Below are 12,617 nucleotides of genomic sequence, written 5' to 3' on the forward strand. Positions count from 1 at the left end.
CGGAGGTAATCGACCGGCGACTGGACTTTGCCTCTAATGTCCTTCTTGCGCGTCGCCGAGAAACATGCGCGATCGAGTAATGCTCCTGGAGAATCGAAGTCAATCAGAATAGGAATCTGAGTTTCTAATAGCATAACTAAGTATATATTTCACCAATAGTTCTCATATTCTCTTGGAACAACGTAAGGTTCAAACTTTATTCCAAATAGACAAAAATACAACTCTTTCAATAATTATCTGTAAACTCGTCTGATATTAATCTATAATTATATAAATTTAATAAATAAAATCAGTTAGATTTTACAATATTTTTTAGTAGAAATCTTAATTAAAATAACAAAGATATATTTTCAAGCAATTCACAATTCAAGTAGAAATAATTTCATCACTTGTGCAATGTAACGCCATATGTCGAGCAATCTTGTCGCAAATTAGACAATAGTTACAAAGCTAGGTTCACGTAAGTGGTTGTAAAGCATTATAAAGGGCACTATAGTATGCATGAATTTTATTTGTTCTTTAAGACTGACTGAAGATGATGTACAGCTAAATCATGTCTAATACTTGCGACAAAATTACATGAAATAGTTCTTGTATTATGTATTGATCTAGGGAAATAGTCTGATCTCATCATTAAGATCGTCTTAAGCACGATCTTGAGATGCTATATATAGTTTGACTGGATGGAATCTGAAGATCATTTAAGATCCGATTTTAGATCGTACTATACGAACAGCGCATTCTCTCTATTCTCTATATTCATCGACGACAAGCGACGCCTGGCAGTGTCTCCGCCTCGCGGATCGGGGGATGTTCATTGGCTCGAAAATTTTAATAACCCGAGCGACGATAGGCCGGAGGAGTACGCATGTCCAGACGAGTGTGTCACCGACGCGACACGCACCCGTGGTGACACACTCGACCTCCGTGTCCCTCCCTGTCCGACGACGCCCTTTCCCTCAGCCCGATATTCGTGTCTCTTGATAGGGAGGACCCGGCTCGAGTTGTGTCGCGCGTGCGCCGACTTGTTTCAAGAAGGTTGAAGGTAGCGAGTCTATACCTCTCGAAGGTGCACCCTCTAACTGAGGTACGCTCTGGAGAACATCCAAGATTATCGAACAAGTTACTATCGAGATAAATGATTTCTGCTTATGCTAGACGCAATGATTTTGCACTAGGCAGATGGTCGGAAACCGAAAATACAACGAAGTATTTTTTATCTAAAGTTATCAGAGACGTATGATTAAAAATAAAATAACGAGCTAAAGATAAAAAAATAAAAGTCAATACGCAGATGTGCAAATAAATAGCTAGAAAATTTAGTCTTAGAAATTGCTTCACGTTAACATCGAGCAAAATAAAAATGTATTTTTTAATATTACAATGGCAGTTTACAATCGTCAAACTAATATAAGTAAATCCAGATTTAATTTCATTGTCGTATTCTTGAAAACTTTTACAATATTATAATTTAAATAAAATAATGATGGTTTAAAGTATTATTCTACATAAATCTCATTTATAAACACGGATTTCCTAAATTTTACAAAATAACTGATTATTAAAAACGATAAATGTGGGATTCAATATAAACTTTCATGAACAAGAGACGATTCGAGTATATCTCAATCAAAACAAATATGCAAGCACCTTTCGCTTCCTGAAACCTATTTCTTGGGTTTCAGACTCAGCGTCGTCTTTATCATATTAAATTAAGCACATGAAAAAAGCGAGACGAATAAGTATCGCATTCAAGGCACAGAGAGACGATGGAGGGAAGGCCTGCAGGATGGGAGAGGCGGAGGAGAGGCCGGGCGATAAATCGCACGAACAAAAGGAAAATACGGCGCGGCGCGGCGCGGCCGGGGTCTGAAAAACGAGGAAGACGAAGGATCCTCCTCACTGAGGACGGATGAGGTGACCCGGGCGAGAGAGGCACTCCACGGAGAGTCCAACGTAGCAGTCTCCCTTGGATCGATACGAACGGCGCGCGCTGTGTCCCCGTCTGCCATTGGTCATAGCAAAACCTAGACGTGCCCGGTTTTCTCCTATCCTCCGACCCTCCTGCCGCCCGCCGCCCTCTCGCCACTCACCTCCCTCCCTCCCATCCCTTTCCGTCCTGCCGCACCGTCTCCTGCCTTGTCCTCTTCACCCTCTTCCGTCCATCCACCCCTTTGGATTCTCTGTCTGCATCTACCCGGCCAGCTAGCTGGCTTGGCCCGACTCTCACCCTGCCTCTTTTAACTGCCGCCTCGCATCCCCATCCTCCTCCCGTTTTCCCTCCGCCTTCTCTTCCTCCTCCTCCTCCGTCTCTTCCTCCTCTGCTTTTCTCTCCTCTTCGCCGTTCTTCCTTTTTCCTCGCTTTTTACGCAACACGTCTCCACACCGCCATCGCCGCGCGCTATCACTATCACGAGAGTATCGACTGCCCGCTCGTCCAATTTTAGACATCGCCAGACGCTCGATTCCTCATACGTGCGATTCGCCATCGGCGGAGCGTCGCCCCGGATGGAATTTTGATCCGTCGTAAGGCTCTCGTTCACGCCTCACGGTATTTTAAGCTCTTCGAAACAGTTTGAATTTTAGTTGCTTTATTAAATATTTTTGAACTGTTTTATTCAATCAAAAGTACTTTACACGAGCATATTTCAGATTATTGTAATCATACGTAGCGTTATACAATATTCTCTGTAAACTCATGCCGCGTGCTTTATATTTGACGTATACAGGAGAATATCTTTAATATCTTTACTCATTAATTGAGAAAAATACTTCGCTTGTTTATAGAAAATTCTAACAGACGGAATGCGGATCAATACAGTTCACAATCAGGGTGCCAGCTGAAGAGGGCTTAAACCATAAGTTAATAACATAAATAAACAGAAATAAATATCTCGAAACAACTGTAATCACGAACATTTGCGTTCGCCGGCTCGTGTCGACTCGATTTCCGTTTGTTAGAATCTTTATTCATATTTTGAATAATGAGAGCGATTAAAAGGTAGACACGGAGAAGAACGTGTCGTTATGCATTCGCGTACTCGAGCGTCGTGCAGTAAATCGTGGTATTACTCAAGGACTAACGACAAAGTGCCCGCTAGCCCGCCGACCGCGCGATGATCCTCATTACGATCTCGTTATTATCGCCGCGATAATTACACGGAGAGGTAAGGACTTCCTACGCGGCGGCTCGGCTCCTCAATGCAAATTTCTAATGGAGCTTCGTAGGCGAGTATACGAGGAGAGGACAAGGAGGGACGAGACAAGGGAAGTTGAGCCGCGGAGAGACAGAGAGAAAACACGTGGAGAGAGACCGTGGAGAACGCGGTTACGTTACCGCGTCCCCGATCTCCTCGTGACGACGGTGAACGGAATAATCCCACGGTGACTGTCAACATGCGACACTGCGAAGGCAGCGAAGGAACGCGCGGCGTTGTATATGGCGTTGTTTCTAGTCTTCTTCTTCTCTCTCTCTCTACCTCTCGTATGTGTGTATAACCCCCGGTCGGAAATGGCTGCTGAATATGGATGAGTCGAGCGGATAGCGGACACACTCTCATGCTCACGACGCGGAGACATAATTGCCTTAATTAACGCTAATATGTTAAATCGCGACGGTTTCCTCTGTCCATCGCCGCGCTAGCACGCATACTCGCGCCTCGATTAATCGCGAAGATGGGTACTCTCGCATAATAAATACGGGCACGATATGTGTCACTATACGGGCAAATAAGCGCATATCCGCCGCGCCGGCGAAGGTTGCTGCTGCGTTTTAATTTATGTCCGGCTATATGTTAATCACGTGTGATGCACGGCAAAATCTATTTCGCTGTCGTAATCAATCCTTTTCAATTACGGCGAGTTATTTGACTTTCTGAAAAGACTCGCTGTTTCGTGGAATTTTCTATAACGGGTGTAGGAGAAAATCGCCCAATATGACGTGGTATTCTCTTAAATGCTACATAACGCAGAAAATAAAATCAATTAACAAAGATAATTGCGCTAATTAAATCGTCTTTATTAACCGCTGCGAAATGTTAAAAAATCTCCTCGATTGTTTTGTGGATGTGTCTGCGTGTTTTGAAGTGAATCTCTCTCTGTATATTAATAAAGTAAAACACACAAGGTACATTGCAATTATCTGATGCAATCTTTATTCTTTGAAGGTATTTTTATCAGGGAGTGATCAAATACTTTATCGTCGTAATATCACGTGAAAATTATAGAAGTTACAACGTGTTTCAACCTTCTAAAGTATCACGCGACGATCATACGTGTAGATCCGATATCTCACGATGTTAGACGTGCATATATGTGACTAGCGAATCGTATATAACTTTATGGGAAATTACAGCAGGTTCCTCCGAGTTACATCCGTACACGAGTGCAAAGGATAAATGTTTGGAACGTGAAATAAATAAACGGATATAGCGCTCCACGAATCTGGTTATCACTGGATGCACCTGCATCGCACCGATCTTACACGCGGCATTCTTTTTATGACGCGTTATATAAGTGCGTATATTAACATATCGCACAAATAAGGAAATGACTAATAACGACACTATTCAAACAGGATTATTAGCGAAACGGAGAGCGCCGCCGCGCCGCGCGCCGTTTCTCAGATCTGCTGAAGATAAAGATTACTCTCGTCTCCCGTTGTAACTCCTACGCCGCGATGTTAACGCACGCGGTAACTCACGGACTTAATTTCCATTTTTGCGAGTAAAAATAACAGGAAACGAGGCGCGGAGCCGTATAAATCGCGAACATTGTAACCGTAACGCTGCACTCTTTTCCGCGTGCGATCCGTAATGAAAGCGCGATTGTAAACTTGTAAATCGCGGAAAGAGTCTCTGTTTTTAACAAGAGTTAATATGTGTCATCAAGTTCGGTTGTTATGAATATAATGCTAATGTCGTAGTAAATATACAATTTTATACTGTTTCACAGTATGCGTTTAATGGTACGCGTTATCGTTTAATTGATAAAAGGCCGTTGCAGAATTCATGCAACAGGAATTTCATCGTTGGGCTTGAATCCCGAAATCCAAAATTAGACGCACGCCTCGTGTGAAATCCTTTTCTCACAATGATACTATCGTCTCTCCCGGAATTCTGACATCTCGATCAACCTGCAGGAGGACGAGGCGACCGTCGAGCCATGCCGGTCAGTCGAACCGAACGGCCCCGCGGCGCGACATCCTTCGGGGGTAGCGAGGCGTGAGGCCTCCGTCGAGGGTAAGGAACCGCGCCGGCACGAGAGGCGACTCTTCTTCTTCTTCTGCGGGGTGCCCCGAGCCGAGCAGCGTCGGGGAATGCAGATACATAAATTCATGAGCGGTAGTAACAGCCAGTGACGCCACGCTAGCTTCCGTGCGGTGGCGGCAATCGTATTCATGAACCCGACACGGTAATTAGGGACACTAGCTCGCCTCGCACAAGCGGAAGTCGCCGCGGAGAATCCTCCCTCCGCGCGCTCCGTGGAATATCGCCGGAAATACTTATGCATTCCGTTCGTTTCGTAAGGAAACGCGGGGATTCCGAATCGTCGGCGGCGGCGACGGCCGCAACGGCGGGTTCGATAAACCCTGCCGACACGACAGGCTTCTTCGAGGGCAAAAAGTGCAACGTGCACGGAGCTCGCAAGAGAGCAGAGCCTGATCGCGAAGCGCGTCGCGGTACAGCGAAGGGACATTTCACTATTTTGATCATATAGACCGCCGTTCGCCGTCTTGAAAACGCATAATGTATTAATTCCGTTAATTTTATCGATAACGATTTATCGTAACAGGTTCTCGAGAACGAAGAGAACGAGAATCGTGACACGGACACCGTTTCGCCTTCACCGACAAGCCGCGCATCTAATTATTTATTATTTTTGATCGAAAACGTGCACGCACGCGATACCTCCCCCTCGAATCCGCAATAGGGGTATCGTGAGACGCGTCGAGGGCGCCGTGGCGAGATGTATAGAGTGTATTATATGGGTGGAAGCCAATTATTCGTACGCCTACCCCGAAGGCAGTGATAACTCCGGGCGGCGCATAATTTTGAGCACCACGAGCCGCGGCAGTACGTAACTCTGGCCGGGCTTATAATGAAGATATAACCGAGCCGAGACCGCCGAGACATCTTTACGTCCAGGGGGGGAGCGCCTGGCTTGTTACTCGGTTATGGTACATAGGACTATGATATACTCTCTTTCTCTCTCTCGTTTTCATCCCGTTCTCTCCGCCATGCCCTTTATCCTCGGTGTCGTTCTCGCCCCATCGCGTCGTTATTAATCAAAAGCCACGAGCAATAACGACCGCGCCATCGCGGGACCATTTAAACGCTCGTCCACGACCACGACAGTCCTCCGGTCGAGAATTATGCTCGCTGGTACTCGTCGCCGCGATATTTACGTCTCTTAAGCTCGTATACCGACGTCGACGAGCAGATGCGCTTACTCTGATAAAGTATTATTCTTCACGAGCAAGGATTTTTGTATTTTTTTTTCTTATTTGTTTGGAACATTTTGTTAAGCTAAAACTAAATATTTTTTCAATATTTACAGATAAAGATAGAAATGAGATTTTATATAAATCTTTTTTGAAGGCAAACTCTAGATAGTTTTACAGGAAAATATGGAATGGTAGCTAAAGTTATATACACATACGAGTAGTGCAGGAAACGAAACATTGAGACACGAAGTTTTCCTATTCGACAGCAAATCAAGCTGAAACGTTTGGTCAACGAAACGTCGCGTTATTATTATTTGACGTTACACGAATACGAAATATTTGGGCGAAAAATATCGCGGCCCGCCTTTATCCTCACGTCCCTGCGGCGAGCAAATGTTACGCGATACCCCCATCCGCGTAACCATTTCAGGGCACCGCCGACAGATTTTCATTTACGGATTGCAGCGTTATATGGGAATTTAAAACCGATGCGGCATCAAGGCTGGTGCACACGCACTATGCGCTCGAATCATTCGCGGTGTTCATTTCGATTCGTCTCTAATTGAACGCTGTTCAATATTGGCAAGTTAAATAATTGTCTTTGGAAAACTGAATCGACCTGTTAATCAGCTTCGCCCGGTATGATTGAGCGCTTCCTGAACGCGCGAGGCCGTTTTGTATCGCGCGAGTAAAGTATTTCGAACATATAAGTTAGATCTTCAAACCCGGATTAACTCTAATCCATGGTCAAGAGCGGCGGAGATATTTCACAAAAAAATACCACAGCCTCAAGTTTTTTGCAAAATTAAATGTTCATGAATTGCGTTTATAAAATGGAAGATAATTCTGGTAAACGTTTATCAAATCTCTCTTTTAACATTGACAACAATTTATTCTCGCTGATCTTTTCATCTATATGTATTTTCATTTAATTCCATAGTTTGACAGCGTTATAGCTATACGGCATGGTAGTTATACGCGATATGGTTCGAAGATTGACCGGTTCCGAAATGGGCCTTAACGTCATCAAAGCCGCGACGTGTGTGCGAGAGCGTGCAAGAACGCTTCGGTGAAGTAATACGCGCCGGGTCCACGCGACCCGGCCGCTTAATCGAACCACTCGAAGGGCCACCTCGTAAGTGCCCCGAGACGAGGAAGTCCAGCGCGCAACAAGCGCCACGCCCGCGTTCGGACAGGAGAGAAGAGAAAGAGACAGAGAGAGAGAAGGAGAGAGAAAAGAAGAAGAAGAAGAAGAGAGAGAGAGAGAGAGAGAGATCCGGCATTATAATCCTATTACAGATTTACTTCTTTTGTAACGCATTTAAATCCACCACCCGTATCCACCCCTCCGTCCCCCGGTCCTACGTGTCGGTCCGTCGCTTGCGTGTGTGTGTGTGTGCACCTTTCGCGCAGTTGCAGAAGGCTTCTTCCTGCCTTCGCTCGGTCCTCTTCGTCGTTTCCTTCTTCTTCCGCTCGTCTCTCTTTCTCTCTTCCTTCTTCCTGTTCTCTTTCTCTACGTTCTCTCCCGCTCACCGCGTCCTCTTTCGTTTCGCTCTTCCTTCTTCTCGTCCTCCTCCTTCACCTCTCCGCACCGGCACTACGGCCAACAGCCTGGCCTGACGGCTGCGCGTAAAATTGGCCGGAACGCATTTTTCCATTAGGCCGGTATACCCGAGCCACGTTACAAATTATAGGTGTACTCTTATTGGAGAGCCCGATGAAACGAGGGAACCGATGCGCACTCGGCGTTTTCCTCCCTCCGAACCGGGCGACTCCGAATGGACACACGACGGACGGATGGACGGTGATCGGTGATCGGCGGTCGCCGCTCATGGTGTATGTGCGTAGGCCGCAAATAACGCGCGTGATTTTGTAAATGCTTAACTGTTATTGCGCCAGGGATCAAAGCCGGCCTGATTTACTTAATTTACTTTGCACAAATTAGACGAAGAGGATTTGATAACATCATAATTTAAACTTTTCAAGTAATTTTTCAAATGTGTGAATGAAATAAATAATATTTATTTTCTCTAGAAATATAGATAAAAGTATGTATATAGGACATTCGTTGATTCTTCTCAATTTACTTTGACATCAATTTCTTGTAAGCAGAAGAATCGAACGTTATCTCTCCCCCCCCTCTCTCTCTCTCTCTCTCTCTTTCTCTCTCTCTCACACACAATTTATCCATGTTAAACATTAAATGCTTTGCTTTGGGGTCGAACTAACTGTTTAATAAATGCAGCGAGGGAACATGGAAAAGCGGCAAATGCGATTTTAATGCCAAGTCACACGATGTTGCCCACCCGTGTTTTCCGCGGGTGTGTCCCTAACGATCTCGTCGAATGCCTCGCGGCTAGCTTCGTCATTTCGCGTCGCATTAACCCTGGAGTATACCGCACTGGAGCTACGATTGAACTCATATATCTTTGGAGCAGCATAAATTTTCCAAACGTGTAATGTAAACCGTAAGAGAAACTTTATCTTATATGCACAGTGTATCACGGACTTGATCACGGAACATATTTCAGCCTTAATTTATTTATCTACTTGTTGGAAATATAAAGGATATGCAATTTTTAAATACATATAATTTATCTTTAAAATGTAAAATAATTGCAATAGAAATACTGAGAAGCTCATATAAGTTCCACTGTGATAGAAAGACGTCACGTTCCATTTAATCTCTTAAAAGGACTATGCCAACGGTTTTTGAATACGGTCAGGATTGAACTGCGGTTTGCATCGTTCGCATTAACGACGGATTTTTCTTCCCCGGCTTCCTCTTTAATGTCGAACGACCGGCATCTTCGGCGCGCCTTCTTTTTGCAGTAAGAAGGGAGACATGGAACTATCCGGCACCCCATTCGAGGCTAAAAGGATTCGGCAATAAACAACGGTGAGTCTCAAAATTAGGCGTGGGTCGCAATCTACATCGAAACCCCCGCGGTGGGTAAACTCATCGGTCTCACCCTCGCCGAAAGTCACTACGGAGTAAGTAGCCAATGGATTAGCGATGTTATAAGGCGGGAGGGAAAGCGAGTACGACGGCAAAAGTCGTTTCTTTCTGCTTTCTTGCAACTATCGCGGAATGTCCTTTTAATTTTGATAACTGGTGATCGTAAATATCATCACTGTGACGTTTACTGGTGCGTTCTCCCGAAGAAATAAAGTACTAAGTATATTCTTTAATAACGAAGAAAAAGGGAAGGTTAATTTAATGAAAAATTCACTGCAAAAAATTTAAAATTTGTACATTGGTATATATATATATTTATATTTATTTATAGATTAATTTTTTTAATCAGTAATATAAGTCTATATATAAAATAATTTATGAAAGATTTCATCTTTTCGCCAGCAAGAAAAACGCTGAGATACAGAAAATTAGAAATATACTATTTCTGCTTTTGTCATGAAAGGAGAGCTCAGCTCTTAGGTCGGTGAAGATCAGAGATGATGACGCAAGAAGCGCAGGTTATCGCGGGCAAGTATATCTAATTACTCATGGCGTTTACGTCAACATTTACGTGATTTACAGCAAAATTGTAGCGACGACCTTAGGTGCAGAGGTGGACGGGAGAGTTCGCGAAGTAAGTGGGAGAGAGAGAGAGAGAGATGGAGCGTAGAACCTTTGAACGAGAACGGCTCGCGGTTAAAAACTCCAAAGGATTCGGTCATTTATCACGGCAGGCCGCCCGCGGGAATGGAAAGGGGAAAGGGATATAATCCGCCGGACAGACTAATCGCGGACTAACTATCTACATATTATCCACAATAATTCCACGTTACCGGGGGGAAGGGTGGCCCAACAACCCCCGATCGTTCTTGCGTATCGGGACTGACCGACGATGGAACGCTTCGTCACGTTTCGCTTCTTGACTCGAGCAATTTTTGTCACGCCCGGAGACATGTTCTGACCTTACCGTGTGAAGGATGGTAATAAAATGGAAGATACTGCTCACTATCAGATAACCAGCGTGCGTAATTATTCCTATACGATATCTTTAAAGATCATATTATTTAAATCTGAAACTCGCGGAAATAAATAAATAAATAAACTCGCGCAAAAAGATAAATTTCTTGGAAAGTGCGCATAGATATCTAAATTATTTTTTTAGACAAATAAAAAAGAAACGAAAGTAGCTACAACTACCGATTGACACACTTACGTTATACTTTTTATCGATTTTAGCAACCAATTTTTATTCTGTTAAGAGTTCAACTTTTGCGTTTTGTTTTGTTCGTAATTGATTTTGTTGCTCGTTGCTTGGAAATCAGCTCGAGGAATGCGCGCTAGTTGTCCATGTAACGCGGCGAGTATTTTTGCGCTCGCGGTGCGCGCGCGAGCGGCCGCTCGCGTAAATATACCGGACGGTCGGCCACAATTTTGAGGTTTGTCGCGCGTAAATAAAGTGAGCTCGACCGTGGAAATTAATTAGTGTACCAAAGGGCAAAATATAGGGAAAATTGGGAACACTCACTTTGCAATTTAATTGGGTATTCATTTAACCATGCCTACGCCACGTATAAGATTTGCATAATATAGCGGCCGGCACTAATTAGCACGCTGGCGAGCAGATGTAAAGCAATTTATTAAATAACTATGTAATTCGCGGCACGAATTGCGGAATTATAAGTTTTTGTTTTCTCCCCCACCCACCTAGTCCCTCCCCCATGATTTTGCATCGCGTATATAATTTATTCACGCAAGTACGAACATTTAACAATTATACTGAATTTTCGCCCGTGAATTTGAGATTAGCGAGATTGTATAACGAGAGAGATAAACAGAACGGGCGCTTTTTTTAGATTTCCTAAAATTCCGAAACAAGATAGTTCGTTAATAATATAATTAAAGGTGTGACGCTATATTGGTTTTGAAAAGAGCAACCGCAACGCTCGTTTCACTCTTCGAAACGCAATTCATATCGCTGCAAATAATAATGAATGAGTTATCGCGAATCACAAAATCGTTGGGCATAATATAATTTAATATTATTAAAGCTTATTTTTCGCGAGTCTCGAAACCGCGATAAAAGGCCGTCACCGTCCATTTACAGAGGCCCGTGGTTATACGCCGGACGACAATTGGGACATATGGAGGGTCATTGAGGGAGTACGTGTTAGGGCCACACATAAAACGCCTTCAAATTATAGAGTAGGCCAAGGTCCATCCATCACAACTGGGGCCATGGGACTTACAGTCCCAGTGCGCCGCCCCAAACGTTTAGGTCGTTAGCAATTTCCTGCACGGGACTGTTTCCAAGCCTAAATTCCATATGGCCCGATAATGCCCGATAATACCGCCGATTAGGAGGCCGACGCGATTTCTGACTTTCTTCAGTATAATGTGACGACGAAGAAACCTCGAAAATAATGTCGGGTTTACAGCGAACTATTAAGTTCTACCTAATTTCTTTTCTCTCGTTAATATCGCAAAAGCTAATAACGCTAAGAGGGAAAGTTTTCTTCTGAAAAATTTAATTCAATTTCAATATTGTATTTAAATATTGAGATATTTGTATGCGATATAAATATAAATAGTTAATTATTTTCAAAATAAATGAATTGCCAAGAAATTCTTTATGACTGTTTTATAATAAAACATTTAGTCTAAAGAATGCAATTTAATTTTACGTTTGGTGCAGGTGTTTTATAAATTTATTCAGTGAAAAATGCCTGTCAGATATTTAAATGCAATCTCTCATCTTTATCAACGTGAAATATGACATGCGTATTGTTCATCAACGCCTTGCATCAGAGGGCAATAGCGTACAGACCGTGTTTGAAGCACTTAACTCTTATGGTAACGCACAAGTGATATCAACTCGATCCATTTACGATGTGCTGTTAAAGACACGCTGCTGTGGGTAAGTCTCCATGTTCAGCAGATAAGTTCCGGTAAACGAGAATAACGGAAGAGACATGATCGATCGTAGGTGGCTAATGCCCGAAACCGATTTAATCCTTTTTAAAATGTTATTAAATAATATATAAATTTAAAAAGACAAATATTTTTAATAAGTAAATATAAAAATTTAACGATTTTTTACATGTATTTGTTTTGAAATTTAGTAAATAAAGCTACTCTTCGAATTTCGAATGTTGAGAATTATTGATTAAAGTATAATACATTTTAATAAACTTTATCAGTATCTTATTGTTATTG

This window comes from Temnothorax longispinosus, chromosome 9, assembly GCF_030848805.1.
Source record: "Temnothorax longispinosus isolate EJ_2023e chromosome 9, Tlon_JGU_v1, whole genome shotgun sequence".
Lineage (NCBI taxonomy): Eukaryota > Metazoa > Arthropoda > Insecta > Hymenoptera > Formicidae > Temnothorax > Temnothorax longispinosus.